The following is a 22,485-nucleotide window of genomic DNA, read 5'->3' as shown; positions in this document are numbered from 1 at the left end:
GGCAGAAAGGTGAGGCTTGGGACCTGCCTTGTTTACCACCAGGAAGACTGAGGACATCATCCTGAGTGGAATGGGGGCATAGAGAATCCTTGGCACGAGCTGGTAGCCTAATGGCTGATGTTTCATTGGTGGTGGCCTGGGGAGGCATCCAGTGGCCTGTCAGGCTGAGGAATTTGAATGATACTGGGGGTGAGGAACAGGTTTGGGATGATGTCTACAAAGAGCTCAGAGTTAGCTAGTTATTGCTAAGCTGTCCTGAAGCCCAGCCAGGGAGGAAGAACCGAAGGTCATTAACAAATAGTTAAACAAACAGTTGAAAGGCTAAGTGTGACAGCCACAGGGTTTATTTGGTAGTTTACAAAAAGGCCCTTATTTCCTACAGTAGAAAAGCTAACAGAGCTGATGACCTGAAGAGGACTTGATCGTTTGAGTTTCAGAGTTCCAGAGGCATGAAAAAACTCAGCCCCCTGCTGGGCATACACAATGAGGAAACCAGAATTGAAAGAGACACGTGTACCCCAGTGTTCATCGTAGCACTGTTTATAATAGCCAGGACATGGAAGCAACCTAGATGTCCATCAGCAGATGAATGGATAAGAAAGCTATGGTACATATACACAATGGACTATTACTCAGCCATTAAAAAGAATACATTTGAATAAGTTCTAATGAGGTGGATGAAACTGGAGCCTATTATACAGAGTGAAGTAAGCCAGAAAGAAAAACACCAATACAGTATACTAACACATATATATGGAATTTAGAAAGATGGTAACAATAACCCTGTATACGAGACAGCAAAAGAGACACTGACGTATAGAACAGTCTTTTGGACTCTGTGGGAGAGGGAGAGGGTGAGATGATTTGGGAGAATGGCATTGAAATATGTATAATATCATATATGAAACGAGTCGCCAGTCCAGGTTCAATGCACGATACTGGATGCTTGGGGCTGGTGTACTGGGACAACCCAGAGGGATGGTATGGGTATGAGGAGGGAGGAGGGTTCAGGATGAGGAACACATGTATGCCTGTGGCAGATTCATTTCTATATATGGCAGAACCAATCAGTATTGTAAAATTTAAAAAAAAAAAAAAAAACTCAGCCTAGACCAGCTATTGTGCTGTGTCAAACCCTGGCTGGAAAATCTGGTCCCTGAAACGGGGGATGGGGACATCTGGACAGATGCTCCAGGCTTCTTCATATCCATGGCAACACTCTGCTTCCCCGGGATGCCTCCATAGAGGTAGCCCACCTCTTTCTAGTAAGAGCACTTGCCCGTGCAGGATGGTCCTGCACAGGTTTCTCCCCTGACAAGCCCTCTTGAGAACTGCTCTCACCTTCCATTAGTAAGGATTAAATTCCAGCATGTGCTAGGCCTGACAAGGGAGGAAAGGGGCCATTCAATGAGAGCTATAAGAATTAGCTAAACATGTATCAGCAGGAGCTGAAGACCTCAGGGATTCGCTTTGAGGGTTCTTGATCAAAGGGTAGGAATACACTACTCAAAATACTTTGACTTGGAGGGATTTTCCTGATACATGGAAGTTAATACCCTGTCCAGGATGCCAGGCTCCAGGGCCAATTTGCTGCTATGGTAGCCATGTAGGCAGTGTCCAAGATGGTCCTCACGCCCATGTGTAATCCATTCCCACTGACTATAGGCTGGACTTATGACTTACTTCTACAAAGAAGAACACAGCAGAAGTGATGTGATGGCACTTCCATGATTAGGCTTGCTTAAGTTTTGGGTTCTGTCTCTCTCTCCTTCAGGTTCTCTCTCTCTGTTTCTGGGGTTCTTTTTCTTTTTTTGAATGTACACTTTCTTTTTCTCTCACAGTCCAGCCACCATGTAAAGAAATTCAGACTAGAGAAGCCACATGGAGAGGAGAAGTCCTGGAGGATGCAAGGCCACACGGAAGAGAACCGAGGCATCCCAGCCAGGACCAGCTGCCAGCCAGGTGAGCGAGCCTTCTCGGAAGCTACCCCTCCAGTCCAGCCACGGCTTCAGATGATGTGTACCTGGCTGATGCCTTGACTGCAATCTTATGACAGTCCCTAAGCTAAACCACTTCCAACCTGACCCACAAGAGCCGTGAAGTAATGTATGTTTGTTGTTTGAAACCACCAAGTTTTAGGGGATTTGTTCTATAGTAATAGACAAGAAATCCAATAGCTCTCAGAAACCTAGACAGTGATGAGCCATGAAGAACAAAGGGGAAATGCCTGATTTTCTCTCAAAGACAGGCAAGGGAGGAATGAAGAAGCTGAATGCTGGAGTAAATCCATTACGTGTGGCCAGGGGATCACAGGACCCTGTTCCCTAAGAGAGTCCAGGGGACACATTATTAACTAAGACCATCGGGACCTTATTAACTTACGTGCCAGTAAGAAGTTTAGTGGTAGCTTTCCTCTGCAGGCCAGAGGGCTAGTCACAGAGCTAGGCTTGCTAGTATCCATAGGGATGACTCGTCATTCTCAAGTAACATAAGCCAAATGTCAATCATCAGAAGCCAGCTCTGCTGGCCTTCACAGTAACAGCTGTCAAGTGTGGAGGGGCAGCCAAGGGAAACTGACCTGCAGGGGACTGTGGAGACTGCTGATGGAGCAGGGATTCCTTGCAGAAAGAGTCATGGCCCCTCACTCAGTTTCTGAATCAAGTCCACTTTCAGATCCAGAATCTGCTGATTGAAGAGGCAGATGGGTCCTTAACAGAAATGACCCAGCCACTCCATGGCAAGTATGCACTAGAGCATTACTCAGGTTACTGAACACTAAGAAAATGGGAATGTCCTGATACTGAAGAGACCCTTGGGCAGATTTGAGGTGACACTGATAGCCAGAGACACGAATCATTATCATGGTCCACCTCAGAGCAGGGGCTTGTAGGGATCAGGTTATAAATGAAATCATGGCTAACATCTGGCTCATGGTGGCTTGTGAAACCACCGGGTGATCATTTCCACCATCCCTGAGTGTAAAGTTGGGATTGATAAGTTCAGCAGTTGGTATAATACCTGCATTGGGTCCTTGGCCTTTGGCATAGGCGCTATCGTAGTGGAGAAGGTCAAATGGAAACCTCGGAAGGTGCCCCTTCTTTCCTGGCCAAGAATGTAAATAAAAAATACTATATCCTGGAGGGATGGAAAAAATTAACATCACCATGAAAAGCTTAAAGGACAGGGATGGTGGTTCCTCTTGTATCATCACTTAAGTTGTCAGTTAGAATCCAGCAGAGAGCAAATGGATCTGGAGAGTGACTGAAGACTATTACAATTCAATCAATTAGTGGCCCTGATTGCAGCTGCAGTGCTGGATGGGGCATTTTTGCTCTAGAAGATTTATAAGGCCGAAAGTACATGGTATGTGGGTCTTGATTTGGTAAATGCCTTTTCTATTTTGGTTAGCAAACAAAATGAGAAACAGTTCACGTTATTGTGAAATGGACATTTATTTAGTTTTGTTTCTCTACTCTTCTAACTCTCTCACCTTCTGTAATAATACACTCCACAGAGATCTGAACCACCTGGGCATTCCATGGAACATTACACTGATGGCATCAGACTGGTCAGATAGGAGGAGCAAGAGCAGGATGAGCAGAACAGTGGAGACCTTAGTAAGACAGCTACACTATACATGTTAGGACATGAATGCCGTGAAGATTCAATGACCCGCCAAAGCCACTGTGAAGTTTTTAGGTGTCCAGTGGTCAAATGTATACCAGAACATCCCCTCTAAAGTAAAAGGAAAACTGCTGACAGACCCAGTGGAAGAATCATGATGAACCAAGAATTTAGGATTCTAAAGCGGGGTCAAGCAATCTACAGCAGACAAGCACACACCTTTGGAGAAACAGCTCATGCCGTGCTGCTTTGTACCGGTAGAGACAGTCTGTAACTGCCTATTATGAGCTGGTGTCTGTCAGACCCACCAAGTCACAGAGTTGGGTGGGCCCAGCAGCAGTGCAGTGTTGAGTTGGAAATGATGTGTCTGGGACCAGGTTGTATGGATGGACAGTCCAGACTCCCAGGTCACTTACTGCAGTTGCATAAACATCCCTTTCCCAGCTTGCACCAATGCCATGCTAGGGTCCTTAAGACCATCTATAAGCAGAGGAAGAATCCCTTGCTGGCTTTACAGATGAGTTGGTCTGGCTGCCAGGTACAAGGCAAAAATGGACGCTGCTGCTGCTGCTGCTAAGTCACTTCAGTCGTGTCCGACTCTGTGTGACCCCATAGACGGCAGCCCACCAGGCACCCCTCTCCCTGGGATTCTCCAGGCAAGAATACTGGAGTAGATTGCCATTTCCTTCTCCAACGCATAAAATTGAAAAGTGAAAGTGAAGTCACTTAGTCATGTCCAACTCCTAGCAACCCTATGGACTGCAGCCTACCAGGATCCTGCATCCATGGGATTTTCCAGGCAAGAGTATTGGAATGGGGTGCCATTGCCTGATGGTGGCTGCAATATAGCCATATTCAAGGGTGGCCTTTAATGGATGAGATGGAGATAGAAAATCTTCTCAATAGGTGTAGCTGCAAGTGATGCACGTGGACACCCATTTTGTGTGAAAGCAAAAGTAATAAGAGGTAAGGATATATAGAGATTTATCAGCTCAGTCCATCAGATCATCTGATAAGTGTCATGAATGAAAAAGACTCCTCATTGGAATGGGAGAGGCCCCTGGGATTTGCATGGCCTTGAAGGCGAGAATTGAGGCACTGCCCAATTAATGAACAATGATTCTAAATTTTCTCTTGTCACCTTGGAAAGTAATGAACACTCCAAAACTGAGAGAAGAGAGAAAGTAGAAGCGGCGTCCTTCTTAGTCTCCTCTGCTGGTGTCTTCTCACATCTTGGACCTGTGAATGATGGGCAAGTCCTTGGATACTTCCATTCCTTATTAAACTAACTTCCTGGAGGATATCATGGAGTCTTGTGGCTTAAAATAGCAACTATACTGTATTGGTGTTTTTCTTTCTGGCTTACTTCACTCTGTATAATAGGCTCCAGTTTCATCCACCTCATTAGAACTGATTCAAATGTATTCTTTTTAATGGCTGAGTATAGATCAGTCTTATGGACTCTGTGGGAGAGGGAGAGGGTGGGGAGATTTGGGAGACTGGCATTGAAACATGTATAATATCATGTATGAAACGAGTCGCCAGTCCAGGTTTAATGCACGATACTGGATGCTTGGGGCTGGTGCACTGGGACGACCCAGAGGGAGGGTATGGGGAGGGAGGAGGGAGGAGGGTTCAGGATGCGGAACACAGGTATACCTGTGGCAGATTCATTTTGATATTTGGCAAAACTAATACAATATTGTAAAGTTTAAAAATAAAATAAAATTTAAAAAAATAAAAAATAAAATAGCAACTATAAGGTGATGACTCTCAAATGTATATGCTAGTTCATCAAAAGTAAAAACTTTATCCTTCAAAGAACATCATCAAGAAAGGAAAAGACAACCCACAGAATAGAGAATAATATTTATCAATCATATTTCAGAGATAGAGTTCTATCCAGATTAAACAAGGAACTCTCAAAGCCCAAGAATAAGAGGACAAATAACCCAATTAAAAATTGGCAGGAAATTTGAATAGATTTTTTTTTAAGATGATACACAAGTGGTCAATAAGCACATTACAAAAGCTCAGCATCATTAATCTTCTGGGAAATGCAAATCAAAACTCAAGGAGATACCACTTCACGCCCACTAGGATGGCTGTAATCAAAAAGACAGACAACAACAAGGGTTATTATCTGGAGACATGGGAATCCTCGTACATTGTTGGTAGGAATGTAAAATGGTTAAACGGTTTAGCTGCTTTAGAAAACAGTTTTAATTAAACATAGAGTTACCCTATGACCTGGTATTCTGCTGCTGCTGCTGCTAAGTCGCTTCAGTCGTGTCCGACTCTGTGTGACCCCAGAGACAGCAGCCCACCAGGCTCCCCCATCCCCATTCTACTCCTAAGTAAATACTCAAGAGAATTGAAAACATGTGCTCACACAAAAACTTGTACATGAATGTTCATAATAGCATTATTCATAATAGCTAAAAAGTGGAAACAACCCAACTATCCATTAATTGATAAAGGGATAAACAAATTATGGCATATCCATACACAGGAATATTATTAAGCCATAATAATCAAGTACTGACTCTGATGGATGTACTGTGAAAACATTACGTTCAGTGAAAGAAGCCAGACACAACAGGCCACATATTATATGATTCCATTTTTATGAAATGTCCAGAACAGGCAAATCTGTAGAGAGAGGAAGTAGATCACTGATTGCCAAGAGCTCAAGGGGACAGAGGAGTGACCGCTAATGGGTATGGGGTTTCTTTTGGGGGTGATGAAATTTCCTGAAATTAGATAGTGCTGATGGTTACACAATCATGTGAATATATTAAAATCCTTCAAACTACACTTTAGAAAGGTGAATTTTACAGTATGTGAATTAGCTCTCAATAAAGCTGTTATTAATATAAAAAAGAAAGAAACCATAGAACCTCAGGTGTCTTTTCTAAACCAGAGAAACCTTCACCTCTCCCCTAAACTCCAGACTGGTGTGTCCTACTCAGTACTTGACATCTCTGCCTGGATACTTAGCAGGAACCTCAAACTTAATATATCCCAAACTGAAGTCTCAGCATCTCCCCAAATTTCTTCCTCCTAGAGTCTTCTCCAACTCAGTAAATGCCAACTTCTTGCTTCCAGTTGCCCAGGCCAAAAAATTTGGAGTCATCTGTGACTCTTGTCTCTTGTCCTTCTTTATACCCTCCACATTCAATACATCAATGAACCCTATTCTACCTTTAAGATACTTGTAGAATCTGACTACTCCACTTTCACATCTATCACTCTAGTCCAAGGTACCATCATCTCTTGCTAGCCCCGTAAGTAGTCTTCCCAATTCTACCCTTGTTCCAGTATGAGCTGAACTGTGTTCCCTCCAAATTCATGGGTCAAAGCTCTAACCCCCTAGTACCTCAGAATTGGGATGTATTTGGAGACAGGCCCCTGAAAGAGATGATTAAGTTCAAATGAGTACATGAGGGTGGGCCCTAATCCAATCTGAGCCATGTCCTTACAAGAGAAGGAAACGGGGACCCACAGAGAGACACCAGGGATACACAAGAACAGAGGAAAATCACATGAGGATGCATGGAGAAGGCGGTCTGCACCCCAAGGAGGGAGGTCTCTGAAAAAATTACACCTGCCAACATCTTGATCTTGGACTTCCAGCCTCCAGAACTGGAGAAATACATTTCTGTTGCTTAAGTTAGGGGTCCCCGACCTCCAGGATCTAATGTCTGATGATCCATCAGGTGAGGGCTGATGTAATAGAAATAAAGCACACAATAAATGGGATGTGCTTGAATCATTCCGAGACCAACCATTCCCCTTCCTCCCCACTCCCCTTCCCCATCCTGGTCAACAGAACAATTGTCTTCCACGAGACTGGTCCCTGATGCCAAAAAAGTTGGGGAACCACTGGCTTAAGCCACCTCAGTTCAGTCGCTCAGTCATGTCCAAATCTTTGCGACCCCATGAATCGCAGCACGCCAGGCCTCCTTGTCCATCACCAACTCCCGGAGTTCACTCAAACTCATGTCCATCGAGTCGGTGATGCCATCCAGCCATCTCATCCTCTGTCGTCCCCTTCTCCTCCTGCTACCAATCCCTCCCAGGATCAGAGTCTTTTTCAATGAGTCAGCTCTTCGCATGAGATGGCCAAAGTACTGGAGTTTCAGCTTTAGCATCATTCCTTCCAAAGAACATTCAGGACTGATCTCCTTTAGAATGGACTGGTTGGATCTCCTTGCAGTCCAAGGGACTCTCAAGAGTCTTCTCCAACACCACAGTTCAAAACCATCAATTCTTCAGCGCTCAGCTTTCTTCACAGTCCAACTCTCACATCCATACATGACCACAGGAAAAACCATAGCCTTGACCAGACAGACCTTTGTTGGCAAAGTAATGTCTCTGCTTTTGAATATGCTATCTAGGTTGGTCATAACTTTCCTTCCAAGGAGGAAGCGTCTTTTAATTTCATGGCTGTAATCACCATCTGCAGTGATTTGGGAGCCCCAAAAAATTAAGTCTGACACTGTTACCTCTGTTTCCCCATCTATTTCCCATAAAGTGATGGGACCAGATGCCATGATCTTACTTTTCTGAATGTTGAGCTTAAAACCAACTTTTTCACTCTCCACTTTCACTTTCATCAAGAGGCTTTTGAGTTCCTCTTCACTTTCTGCCAGAAGTGTTGTGTCATCTGCATATCTGAGGTTATTGATATTTCTCCCGGCAATCTTGATTCCAGCTTGTGTTTCTTCTAGTCCAGCATTTCTCATGATGTACTCTGCATATAAGTTAAATAAGCAGGGTGACAATATACAGCCTTGATGTACTCCTTTTCCTATTTGGAACCAGTCTGTTGTTCCATGTCCAGTTCTAACTGTTGCTTCCTGACCTGCATATAGGTTTCTCAAGAGGCAGGTCAGGTGGTCTGCTATTACCATCTCTTTCAGAATTTTCCACAGTTTATTGTGATCCACATAGTCAAAGGCTTTGGCATAGTCAATAAAGCAGAAATAGATGTTTTTCTGGAACTCTCTTGCTTTTTCAATGATCCAGCGGATGTTGGCAATTTGATCTCTGGTTCCTCTGCCTTTTCTAAAACCAGCTTGAACATCTGGAAGTTCACGGTTCATGTATTGCTGAAGCCTGGCTTGGAGAATTTTGAGCGTTACTTTACTAGCGTGTGAGATGAATGCAATTGTGTGGTAGTTTGAGCATTATTTAGCATTGCCCTTCTTTGGGATTGGAATGAAAGCTGACCTTTTCCAGTCCTGTGGCCACTGCTGAGTTTTCCAAATTTGCTGGCATATTGTTACAGCACTTTCACAGCATCATCTTTCAGGATTTGAAATAGCTCAACTGGAATTCCATCACCTCTACTAGCTTTGTTTGTAGTGATGCTTTCTAAGGCCTACTTGACTTCACATTCCAGGATGTCTGGCTCTAGGTCAGTGATCACACCATCGTGATTATCTTGGTCGTGAAGATCTTTTTTGTATAGTTCTTTGTTGGGGGCCAGAGTGAGGTACTCCGCCCATGGCAAAGGTCATGAGGAAGGAGGCTCGACATACGCAAATGCGGGATCGAGCCTCAGGAGTCCCCCTGGAAATCCTCGAGCGTCTACCCCCATAACCAGAGCCTGCCTACTTTACTACTTTGTGCTCTTACCTACACCTCTGACTTTACGGGGGGCTGTCCCCCACCACCTCTTTCGGAGAAGGAGTTAACCTAGAGCTCCAGTTAATAATAATTCCTGGGCGTGATAAGAGTGTTTTAACCTACAAACTCCTCTGAAGGTTCTCTAGCCTGCCTGACAGGCTCCTCCGGCCACATGTGATTGCTCACAGCCTCCCAACCGTGAGAGGCACGAGATGCTTTAAACCTTCTAAAAACAGGTTCCTTAGAAAAGTTAGAAAACTATTAGTTTAAGTATAATGGGCTGATTAGAAATTGTATTGGTGAAGGGTTTTTCATTTGTTGAGCCAATGTTTGTTGCTAAGTCTCCACATCCCCTGCCCTTACACACATTAATGAATATATAGAAGAAATAAGTATTAACCTTTGATATTAATCACGTTAGACCTTAGGCTAAGTAAATTCTTTCCTTAACTAAAACCCACTACACCCTCACCCTGTAGGAATGTAACTTTACTTGGGTGGCGTCTGTTTTGAGAATAATCAGCCCTGGAGAAATAAGTGTCCTGATTGACTGACCGCTGTCACAAGGAGAGGGTCGTAAATTGTCAGCAGGCCCCCCTGGCCAGAAGATGATGTAACACCCCTAAGACCTCTGTATACATTTGTGTGAAGCACCTGACTTTAATAAAAGTCAGGACTGCTGTCCCCACGTGACTTTTGTATAACATCTTAGTGTATAAAAACAGACTCTGGAAAATAAAGAATTGGGATCAGTTTCTCGAAATACTGGTCTCCCCATGTCTCTCTCTCCCTCTGGCTGAGTCTCCATCTGGAGCACGGAACCCACCATGCTTACTAATTTTGCCTGGGCTTCTAAGATCCGACCGGGGAGGCCTCAGTGTCTCCTCTCCTTCGGGAGAACGGAAGGACGCCTGCGGCCTACGTAAGTGGTGCAAGCTTCTTGTCTTGAAGTTTTACTGGTCCCCCGCGTAAACCAAGCTACTCAGCCTCTTTTCTCCACTGAATTTTCCTACTGAGCTATCCTTATTCTATTACTCTTTATATCTCTAATTAATATCTAATTGAAGCTATCGTATCCTGACCCTCGCCGACGCCGTCTCTCCTTCGAATACCCTGGATCAGCCGGGGCTGGTCCCCGGCAGTTCTTCTGTGTATTCTTGCCACCTCTTCTTAATATCTTCTGCTTCTGTTAGGTCCATACCATTTCTGTCCTTTATCGAGCCCATCTTTGCATGAAATGTTCCCTTGGTATCTCTAATTTTCTTGAAGAGATCTCTAGTCTTTCCCATTCTGTTATTTTCCTCTATTTCTTTGCACTGATCGCTGAGGAAGGCTTTCTTATTTCTCCTTGTTATTCTTTGGAACTCTGCATTCAGATGCTTGTATCTTTCCTTTTCTCCTTTGCTTTTTGCTTCTCTTCTTTTCACAGCTATTTGTAAGGCCTCCCCAGACAGCCATTTGGCTTTTTTGCATTTCTTTTCTAAGCCACCTAGTCTGTGGTATTTTATTATGGCAGTCCTAGCCAACTAGCAAAACATCCCTCTGCCACCCATTTTTTATACAGCAGCCCAAGAGATCTTTTAGAATTATATCAGTTCTCTGCTCAACACTCTCATTTGCTGCCCATTTCACTCAGAGTAAGAATCTCAGTCCTCATGTGGCCTGGAACGTCCCATTCTCCTCCTGCCTACATTACCTCCCAGGGCTGCCGGGCCGCAGCACTCCCCAGGGCGTCCTGCAAGTCTTGCTCCTCCCCCTCACTGTGCTCCAGCCCCACTGACAGCTCAGAAGTTCCTCAGACACACCGCTGTCCTTCCATGGCCTTTGCATACACTGCCCTCTCTGCCCCAGACCTTCTCCCCCCACATCAGCGTGACTCTCTTCCTCACTCTTTAGGTTACCCTCAAACATCATCCTTAAGAGGACCTTCCTAACTGTTCTAACTGGACCTCATTACATAGTTTCGAATCTCTTAGCACTTAGCAGCACCTGATATATTATCATACGTTTCATTGTTTCCTTGGATATTGTTTAGTTCTCTCAACTGGCAAGTAAGCTCCTTGAAGACTGGGGCTTAATTTTGTTCACATGACTCTATCTTCAGTGCCAGCGACAGTGCCCGGCATAGAGAAGTTCAGTAAAGGGTGTGCTGTGCGCTGTGCTTAGTCGCTCAGTCGTGTCCAGCTCTTTGCAACCCCATGGACTGTAGCCTACCAGGCTCCTCGGTCCATAGGGATTCTCCAGGCAAGAATACTGGAGTGGGTTGCCATGCCCTCCTCCAGGGGATCTTTTAACAAAAGAAAGGGTGAAGGAATTAAGGATATTTGAGTCACCTTTAAGACTGATCACTTTTCTTGTTAGAAAGCTCAGAACCCATCTGTGTGCTGTCTTTACTAAGGGTTGCTGCTGCTAAGTCGCACTCAAGCATATATGCAAGAACCTGGTTTTGTCTGTTTCCCATCCTGTTTTCCTTTTGCTTTTATTTCTTTTACTGAGATATACTGTGTGCATTGGCAAGCTGCCTTAGTTTCAGAAATGGCATTGAGTACAACGCAATGAACTTGCGAAGACATTTAAAATATTTCTCCAGTTTCTGGCCTTCTGAGATGGCTGTTTGATCTCTGGCTGCCTTGGGAGTGGGAAAGGACACTGGAGTGGTCCCAGTCCAAATCGCTGGACATGGGGTCCCCTGGTCACAGGAATTTCTGGGGGAATTCTTCTGAAGTTCAGTGAATTCTCCTAGGGACCATCAGCTTCAGCAGAAGAAAAGAGACTCTTTTGAAGGCCTGATGGTCAAAGAGTGCAGAAAAACTGCACTTTGGGATAGAAAAGTGCATCTTCTCAGCTTATGAGATGTCAGGCTAAAGTTGAAAGGAGAGCCCTTAAATCTGCCCACCCCCACAGGGCGCAAGGGCAATTTCTGAGTTAAGTGTCTAGGTGCCAGGAAACATGGGGACAGAGTGAACACTGTCTGGCCGACTGGGTTCCTAGAGAACACCCCTCACTGGCTGTCACACTCATAGGGCTCACACTGACCACAGGGACAGGGAACACAGGGTAAAGGTTCCCCAACCACTGCACAGACACTTGGCCTGTGCCCCTCTGTTCCCTGGGGGTTGGATCTTGCAGGCTAAGACCAGGGACAGTGCTCTGACCTCTGGTATCCAAGTTCCCAATTGCTGTGTTCACACAGTCCTGCCCCCAGCCTGTGGCAGAGGTAAAAGCCACTCCGGTCTGAAAGCAGCAGCAGCTTCTTCTCCCAGAGGAGGCTGCAAACTACCATGAGCCCTTTCATCAAAGAATTGAGTGGTGTTCACACCAGTTAGAATGGCCATCATCAAAGAAGTTCATAAATGATAAGTGCTGGAGACGGTGTGGAGAAAAGGGAACCCTTCTACACTGTTGGTGGGAATGTAAATTGGTAAAACCACTATGGAGAATAGTGTGGAAGTTCCTTAAAAAAACTAAAAATAGGGCTACCATATGGTCCAGCAATCCCACTTCTGGGCATATAACCAGAGAAAGCCATAATCCGCAAAGATACATGCACCCCAACATTCACAGCAGCACTGTTTACAATAGCCAAGACATGGAGGCAACCTAAATGTTCACTGACATAGGAATGGATAAAGATGCTGTGGTACATACACACACTGGAATACTACTCAGCCATTGAAAATAAAGAATGCCATTTGTAGCAGCAGGGAAGGACCTAGAGTTTACCATATTAAGTGAAGTCAGACAAGACAAATGTATCACTCATGTGTGGACTCTAATTTTTAAAAGTGATACAAATGAACTTATTTACAGACAGAAACAGATTTAACAGATATTGAAAACAACCATATAGTTATCAAAGGGGAAATGAGGGGGTGAGGGATAAATCAGGAACTTGGGATGAATGTACACACTCTATATAAGACAGATAACCAACAAGGATCTACTGTATAGCACAAGGAACTCTACTGCGTGTTCTGTGGTAACCTATATGAGAAAAGAATCTAAAAAAGAACAAATATATATAACTGAGTCACTTTGCTGTACACCTGACGCTAACACAACGCTGTAAATCAACTATACTCCAATAAAATTAAAAAATAAAAATAAAGTAAAATATAAGACTGCTTCTTTCTTTAAAAAAAATAGAACTGGGTGATGTGGACAGTTTTCTGATGGTTCTCGCATACTCCCCTTCGCCCCCCCCCACCAAAGCTTTGTCACAGGCCAGGCCAGAAGCTGTGGTGTTTTTCCATCGTAATTTCTTGGCCTTAGACTCAATGTGGCCTCAGATTATATCACTTTTCTTTCTCTGCTTCTTTGTGCTCTGTTGATCAACACTTCCCCTCAGTTGCTGAGGGAAGTCTAGTTGAGTCAGGAAAAAAATTGGGGTCTATTGGACAGAAATTCAAACTGACTGTTGTAAAGCAGTGGCTTCCTGAGTGTCCTGGTACATTAGCATCTTTTATGCAGCAGTTTTCAATGTAAATGTGTTCAAATTGCTGAGAGATCTGTGGTTAAAGTCACCTTTAACCACAGGAAGCCATCGTACCCAGTCTATTTAGTGAGTCTGGGGTGGGAACAAGGAACCTGTACAGATTCTTCAACAAGTACCCAGGAGACAATGTAGGCAGCCTATGGACCACACTGTGAGAAACACCTCCTAAGGACCTGGTTAGTGATCCCAGTGTCTGGGTCTGGCTACTCACCTACCAATCAGAACTTATGGCGCTATGTCTGTTCTTCTCCACAGAGGAATCCAGCTCACTCTAAGTTGGGGCTCCACTGCCACAGGAAGTACTTCGTTCAGAAAAAAGCAGACTTTCATCTTTGAGATCCCTTCCTCGGGTGTTGGGGCACCCAGCACCACCTGAAAACCACGGTACAATACTTGTCAGCATAGAATCTCTGAAGAAAAATTCCAACGTGCCCCAGTCGTTGAGATCTTTAACAAAAATGATTACAGAAATGGAAAGTACGAGTGTAACCATTTTACAGAGCTTTTCTCTCTTTTCCTGGGTCTCGTGGAAATCCCCGGGGTGAAAGCGGCCACTTAGAGTCACCCACCTGACTGGGAGACTGGCCGCTCCACTGTATTCAGGAGCAAGGGAGGCAGTGGCGATAGCTGTATCCGCCCATCATCCGGAGTCAGCGAGGCTGGCACACATCCTGAACAGCTGCATATGAGCACTGGTTGGGCTCTTCCATGGCAGGTGCCAGGTTGTTGCAACTGCCCGGGAGAACATTCTCTGTCAGCAGGGCTAGCCGCACCTGGAGGGAATGATGTAATCTTCAGGAATGCTAGATACGCCTGCATGCAGACAAGCGCACTGGGGAAAATCAGCAGCCTCAGCACCCAATTCAACTGCAGAACTTGTGGTCACACTTGCCTGTCCAGGTGGGATGCTTCTCAGGGAGACCAGATGGCTTCATTTGTAGTTTATGATAAAGCTGAAGTCTCGTGCAAATGAACGTAACTCCCATTTTCCAGTCAAAGACAATGGAACCATGGGGCTAGTCTTAAGCTTAGCTCCTCTCCTAATCTCCCACCTCTAGGAGTATCACTGGGGCTGCTTAAGCCATTGTTCTCTCTCATTCATTCAACAAACATTTACCAAGCGCCAACTATGATAATCACAACTCACACTGTCTAAGTGATTGCCCTGGGCCAGGCACTGGTCTAGGCTTGGCACGTCCATCTCATGCAATTCTCATCAAACCATATGAGTGAGAGATCCCATTTTACAGATGAGGAAATTGAGGATCAAAGAGGTGACTGTCTAAGATGCCACAAACAATAAGACATAGAGCAGGGACTTCCCAGGTGGTCCAGTGGCTTAGACTCTGAACCCCCATTGCAGGGGGCCTGGGCCTGCTCAGGGAACTAAATCCCACATGTTGCAACTAAAGATTCTACATGCCAAAACAAAGATCGAAGATTCCGAGTGCTGCAACTGAAACCCGGCATGGTCAAATAAACATATAAGTAAATAAATTTTTTTTAATAAAGGAGATACAGAACAGACTCCCAGGCAGTCAGCCCTTCCTGTGTGCCAGGCTGAGCTGAGGCAATGTCCTCTTCATGCCTTTCCATGGATTCACTGATCTATTCATACTACAAACCTTTATTCTTACACGGTGTCCCCTCAGCCTATCCACCTTACACACTCTGACACTGGCCCTCCTTCCCATCTATTAGCTCTCCCAGGTAGATTCTCCTCACTTCCCCTGATGCCTTGTCACCACTCTCCGGATCTTCCCTCCACTCTGCGGCTCTCCCACTGTTTGGTCTCTTGAACCCTGGTGTTGTTCAGAGTTCTCTGACACTCAGCCCTACAACCTTTACCTCAGGAAGACACCCCCAACCCACCCCTTCCCCATATTCACAACTCCACAGTGTGATCTCGCTGCATACTGGAGATGCCTTTATCCCAACACGATATCCCATGACAGGTGGCACTTCTAGTTTTCAGAATCCCCTATTAAAATGACTTCATGAAGTTGGACTGGTGTCCACCCCTCTACACGGCACATGATTGGTTTCCAATAAATGTCTGTCAAACTGAGCAGAACTGACTCACATGCTTTATATACCAAGGGTATGAGCAACAGAAAAAGCAGAACTGGCATTTTAATACAAGATGGTAAATATAACCTCATGAATATCACTCATGGTTGGAAGAGAGAAAAACAGGACACAAATATGCTAACAGAACTATACAGGAAGGGCCATAACACATAGGATAAATGCATGACTCAGGAATCTGACCACCTGAAATCCTGGCTCCCAAGTTGGTAACTATGTGATGCAGAGCCAGTGACTGTACCTCTCTGATGCTGAGTCCCATCCACAAGTGGGACTAACTCATCTTACAGGATTGCGGGAGGATCAATGAGATAGTCCCACTTACAGATGAATGTTGTATTTATTTTTTGTTCATAATGTATGGATTTGATAATGAAAGACTGAGGGAGGAAGAAACAGTATAGTATTTTGAGACTATGATACAAACCCCCAGGTCAGACAAAAAAATGCATGTGAGAACTGGCCAACCAGAGGTCCAGATTTTAACATTTTTAATTAGCCATATTTAATAATGAAGAAACTTCATATTAAGGAAAAAATCCAGAGTTCTGACTTCTCTTGAGAAGCTAGAAGAGTTGGCTGCTATGGGCTTCTACGTCTCCATAGCAGTAATCGTCTGGATTTGTATACTTACTGCTCATTTAGGCAGACATCAGCGCTCTAGCTTCCCCAGCACCTCCCATGCCCACTGCTTCTTACTTGGCCTGCTTCACATTATAGGTATTTGAGTTTGCAACCCCTGTCATATATGATGCCTTCTCAATACCAATATAGTTTATTATTATGCACAGTTCTCCTCTGTTCAAAAATCTAGTATAGCTCTCTAGTACCTCCATCATTGAAGTCAAACTTTGTCATCTTCTCAGTCTGGAGACCCATCCAGTCTTACTTCACATGACTCCCCATCACACCTCAGCTCCTCCCTGCTATGGGGCTGGCATGGCCCTTCCCTCCCTTCTGCTCACCTGCCAAAGCTAAGCTCAGGTTCAGCCACTTCTCCCACTCTCTGCAGCCTGGGGTGCTCTCAATCCTCCAGACTTGCATGGCATGATGGGCAGGAGCAACCAGGATTCCAGTGCAGTCAGAGGTTCTTGGGCTTTACCCCACAAGGAAACCTGCCTTTGTCCACTCTGTTCTCTCCTTTCCCCCTGCCCCTCTGGGGTCCCCATCCCTGCTGGACCTAGCCCTGGACTTCTGTGATTTTAAACAAAACCAGAATGGGGTGGGAGAAATAAGACAAGAGCCATGGGAGATTAGGGGAAAAGGAAGAGACAATCGGGGCTAACCCAGGGGGGTCAGTTGCACAGGAAGGAGAAAGGGAGGGGCTGCAGCAGCATTGGGAAAGACTGGAAGTCCAAGGTCAGGAAGGGAATTTGGCATATAGGGAACTTCCATGTTGCTTCCCCCTGTAGCCAGAACCACACCCTTCGGGACTCCCTCCGTCTTTGGTTTTCTATGGCAATTCTATCTTCTACAGGAAGAGTGGAAGCTCCATGAGGACAGACGTCCAACTTAGCACTCCATTGTATCTCCCAGAGCCAGAGATTCCACAGGTTCATGCAGAGTGACAGACCTCAGTATCCTCAGGTGTTCTCAGGTAAGTGGCCTGAAGAAGATGTTAGGCATCAAGAAGTGGGCTCTTAGATCTCACTTCCTGGCAGAAGTGTGATGAGATCATATAGCAAGGTGGTTTTGCCTCCCAGCCAATAACCAGAGAGATGCTTTGGACTGGAGAGCAGTGGTGCTCAAGCTAGAGCCTGCAGAGCAATCACCTTGGGGGAGAGTGGGAGCTGCTTATTAAAAGAAATGGCTGCCCTGCATCCAGGGTATCGGATACAGCTATCTGAGATGGGGCCAAGAAGTTGCTTTTCCAACTACTTCCCAGGTAGTTGGACCAGGGATCACACTTTTGAGAAACCTAGCTCTAGAGTCCAGGGTTGTGTGGTGTTAGTTGCTAAGTCTCATCTGACTCTTTGCGACCCCATGAACTGTAGCCGGCTCTGTTCATGGAATTCTCCAGGCAAGAGTACTGGAGTGGGTAGCCATTCCCTTCTCCAGGGCATTTTCCCAGCCCAGGGATCAAACTCAGGTCTCCAGCATTGCAGGCAGATTCTTTACTGTCTGAGTCACCAGGGAAGCCCAGAGTCCAAGACTGAAGTCTAACTCTGAAGCCACATCACTCAGCTACTTGATGGAAGAAAAGTAACTGCTCCCTGCTCCACTCTTCCCTGCCTAGCAGGTCACTCAACCTTTCGTTTTCAGGGCCTTCATCCAGACCCTAAATGCCTACGACATTATAGGGTGCCCCCTTGTGGCACAAATGGAAAATTACCGGAACTGAAATCTCACTTTTCAGTTCAGTTCAGTTCAGTTGCTCAGCCATGTCTGACTCTTTGCCACCCCATGAATCACAGCACACCAGGCCTCCCTGTCCATCACCAACTCCCGGAGTTCACTCAAACTCACGTCCATCGAGTCGGTGATGCCATCCAGCCATCTCATCCTCTGTCATCCCCTTCTCCTCCTGCCCCCAGTCCCTCCCAGCATCACAGTCTTTTCCAATGAGTCAACTCTTCGCATGAGGTGGCCAAAGTACTGGAGTTTCAGCTTTAGCATCATTCCCTCCAAAGAAATCCCAGGGCTGATCTCCTTTAGAATGGACTGGTTGGATCTCCTTGCAGTCCAAGGGACTCTCAAGAGTCTTCTCCAACACCATAGTTCAAAAGCATCAATTCTTCGGCACTTAGCTTTCTTCACAGTCCAACTCTCACATCCATACATGACCACTGGAAAAACCATAGCCTTGACTAGACGAACCTTTGTTGGCAAAGTAATGTCTCTGCTTTTGAATATGCTATCTAGGTTGGTCATAACTTTCCTTCCAAGGAGTAAGCATCTTTTAATTTCATGGCTGCAATCACCATCTGCAGTGATTTTGGAGCCCAGAAAAACAAAATCTGACACTGTTATCCTTAATAAAGTTTGTTAAACAAACTTAGGTTTTTTTCTGCCAGACAAAAGATCCCTGGAAACTTGAGATGCTCATCATTCACTAGATCTGGCCCATGAGGAAGGGCCAAGGGTCCATTCAGATGGGTGATGAGTTGAATACTTGGCATTCTGAGGACAATTCTTGTCCTTTCTGAGGACAGCAGAAATGATTTATTCTCTTGGCTTTGGGATTTTACAGGGTGAGAAGTATTTTAGGAGAATAGTCCATACCGGATTACTCACTAAATTCTCTGTTGGAGAATATGCCTTTGTAACAGATGTTGCTGCTGCTACTGCTAAGTCGCTTCAGTCATGTCGGACTCTGTGCGATCCCGTAGACGGCAGCCCACGAGGCTCCCCCATCCCTGGGATTCTCCAGGCAAGAACACTGGAGTGGGTTGCCATTTCCTTCTCCAATGCGTGAAAGTGAAAACTGAAAGTGAAGTCGCTCAGTCGTGCCCGACTCTTAGTGACCCCATGGACTGCAGCCTACCAGGCTCCTCCATCCATGGGATTTTCCAGGCAAGAGTACTGGAGTGGGGTGCCACTGTCTTCTCCGGTAACAGATGTTAGAATTGGACAATTTCAAAGCCCTGGGAGCACTGTGTGACCAAGAAGGGACCTTAGGAGGACTATGAACCATTTCCCCTCTGGCTTCCCTGAAATGAGAAAGCTGGCATTATTAACTGTGATCTAGTGTGAAAACACTCTGGCGCCCAACTCTGTTACTAACTGATTTGGCAAAAGCACAAACTTCTTGCAGGAATTACAACATCTTTATAGGCTTTGCTGCCACCTGCTGCTCAGGCCTGGGATGTGCAGGAAATGGTAACCAGGAAAACAGAGGAGCAGGTTTCTCAGCCTTTATAGTATATTAGCATCTGCTAGAGGACTTGTTAAACCATAGATTTTTGGGCTCCACCTCCAGGGATTCTGATTCAGCGGAACTGAGATACAGCCTGAGAATCTGCATTTCTAATAACTTCCTGGATGACGAAGATGCTGCAGGCTGGGAGGCATGCAACTGGATGGCATTTGTAGTTTCTCTTTACATCATACATACGCTAGAATCTGACCATCAATCAGTGTAAGTTGCAAGCAACCAAAAGCCTCTAACTTAGGGTTTCTCACCTTGGGCCCTACTGATATTCTGACCTGATAGTTTTCTGTGTGTGTGTTTTGGGGGGTGGGAGCTATTCCGTATGTTGTAGGATGTTTAGCAGCATCCCTGTCCTCTACCCGCTAGATGCCAGTAGCACCCCTCTCAGGCATTAGCGCCTGAGAACCGCTGCTCTAAAAGGTGGGTAGATGTTCCTCTCTCACTTGGTAGACTGTGACAGTGTCCCATAGTGTTGCCTTTAATACAAGATGCTACTGACCTACAGTAAATTTTCAGTTCGATGGGTTTAACTAACAACAAAAAATAACAGCTTACATTCGTTGACTACCTACTCTAGGCAAGGCACTCTACTAATGCTTTTTAATTACCCTCTTTAACTCCTACAACCACTTTCATACTAATGAGGAAAATGGAGCTTCCATGGATTAAATAACTTGTCCAAGGTCATGGTTAATACCAGTTAGATTTGGCTGGGACAGGGGAGTGTGGGGCTGAGCCAACCAGCACAGTCCCATAGCAATATAAAGCAAGTCACAAATACAAGCCATATATATAATTTTACATTTTCTTGAAGTCACATTAAAACAGAAAAAACAGTCAAACTAATTTTCATATCCTCTATGTGAGAATCGGATGATAAAGAAGGCTGAGTGCCAAAGAACTGATGCTTTTGAACTGTAGTGCTGGAGAAGACTCTTGAGAGTCCCTGGACAGCAAGGGATCAAACCAGTCAATCTTAAAGGAAATTAACCCTGAAAATTCACTGGAAGGACTGATGCTGAAGCTGAAGCTCCAACACTTTGGCCAGTTCAGTTCAGTCACTCGGTTGTGTCTGACTCTTTGCAACCCCATGGACTGGAGCACGCCAGGCCTCCCTGTCCATCACCAGCTCCCAGAGCTTGCTCACACTCATGTCTATTGAGTCAGTGATGCCATCCAACCATCTCATCCTCTGTTGTCCCCTCCTCCTCTTGCCCTCAATCTTTCCCAGCATCACGGTCTTTTCTAATGAGTCAGTTCTTTGCATCAGGTGGCCAAAGTACTGGAGCTTCAGCTTCAGCATCAGTCCTTCCAATGAATATTCAGGACTTATTTCCTTTAGGATTGACTAGTTTGATTTCCTTGCAGTTCAAGGGACTCTGAAGAGTCTTCTCCAATACTATAGTTCAAAAGCATCAATTCTTTGCCACTCAGCTTTCTTTATGGTCCAACTCTCACATCCATACATGACTACTGGAAAAACCATAGCTTTGACTAGACAGACCTTTGTCGGCAAAGTAATGTCTCTGTTTTTTAATGTGCTATCTAGGTTGGTCATGGCTTTTCTTCCAAGGAGCAAGCAAGCAAGTCTTTTAATTTCATGGCTGCAGTCACCGTCTGCAGTGATTTTGGACCCCAAGAAAATAAAGTCTGTCATGGTTTCCATTGTTTCCCCATCTATTTGCCATGAAGTGATGGGACCAGATGCCATGATCTTAGTTTTTTGAATGTTGAGTTTTAAACATCTACTTCTGCTTTATTGACTACACCAAAACTTTTGACTGTGTGGATCACAACAAACTGTGGAAAATTCTTAAAGAGATGGGAATACCAGACCATCTTACCTGCCTCCTGAGAAATCTGTATGCAGGTCACGAAGCAACAGTTAGAACTGGACATGGAACAATGGACTGGTTCCAAATTGGGAAAGGAGTATGTCAAGGCTGTATACTGTCATCCTGCTTATTTAACTTATATGCAGAGTACATCAAGCGAAATGCCAAGCTGGATGAAGCACAAGATAGAATCAAAATTTCCAGGAGAAATATCAATAACCTCAGATGTGCAGATGACACCACTCTTATGGCAGAAAGCGAAGAGGAACTGAAGAGCCTCTTGATGAAAGTGAAAAAGGAGAGTGAAAAAGCTGGCTTAAAACTCAACATTCAAAAACTTTGGCCACCTGATGCAAATAGCCGATTCACTGGAAAAGTCCCTGATGCAAGGAAAGATTGAAGGCAGAAGAGGGCAACAGAGGATGAAATGGTTGTGTGGCATCACTGAATAGACATGAATGTGGGCAAACCCCAGGAGACGGTGAGGGACAGGGAAACCTGGCCTGCTGCAGTCCATGGGGCTGTGAAGAGTCAGACATGACTTGGCGACTGAACACAATCTTCTATTTTGCCCAACATTTATGTCTAAACTGTTACCATTTTAACATGCAACTAATATTTTTTTTACATTGTTGATATATTTTACATTTTTTTATTCCACCTTGAGAGTTGTGCATGTTTTACACTCATAGCACCTCAGTGCCCACCAGCCACAGGTCAGGCGCTCTACGGCTGTGCAGAATCACCCTGGACTAGACTTGCACCTCAGCCCAGCCACCCTCCAGCCTCCACGTGTGGAACATATGTGTCAATTTCACCTCAATGGCTTTTAGTTTCGGCCTATACTTCAGTCATTTTATCAGACCCGTGTACCTATTCATGGACCCTGCAATCTCTTCTTGGAATATCTCTACTTACTTTAAAACGAGGGTTGCAGT

The 22,485-nt window shown here is 45.1% G+C and overlaps 1 protein-coding gene across 2 annotated transcripts in view; it reads right to left on the bottom strand.

Moving 5' to 3' along the window:
• Positions 1-22,485, bottom strand: part of LOC109562158 (uncharacterized) — a 446,088-nt gene that overhangs the window by 32,298 nt on the left and 391,305 nt on the right. For both annotated transcript variants that reach the window (XM_070792111.1, XM_070792110.1), the window contains 2 exons: positions 14,323-14,526; positions 13,965-14,125 (listed from right to left, as the gene is read on the bottom strand). The gene's annotated coding sequence lies outside the window, so the exon portion shown is untranslated. The remainder of the gene's footprint in view (positions 1-13,964; positions 14,126-14,322; positions 14,527-22,485) is intronic.

This window comes from Bos indicus, chromosome 7 (genome assembly GCF_029378745.1).
Source record: "Bos indicus isolate NIAB-ARS_2022 breed Sahiwal x Tharparkar chromosome 7, NIAB-ARS_B.indTharparkar_mat_pri_1.0, whole genome shotgun sequence".
Lineage (NCBI taxonomy): Eukaryota > Metazoa > Chordata > Mammalia > Artiodactyla > Bovidae > Bos > Bos indicus.
Note: the sequence above shows the minus strand (reverse complement) of the source record. Positions and strands in the feature narration are given on the sequence as shown.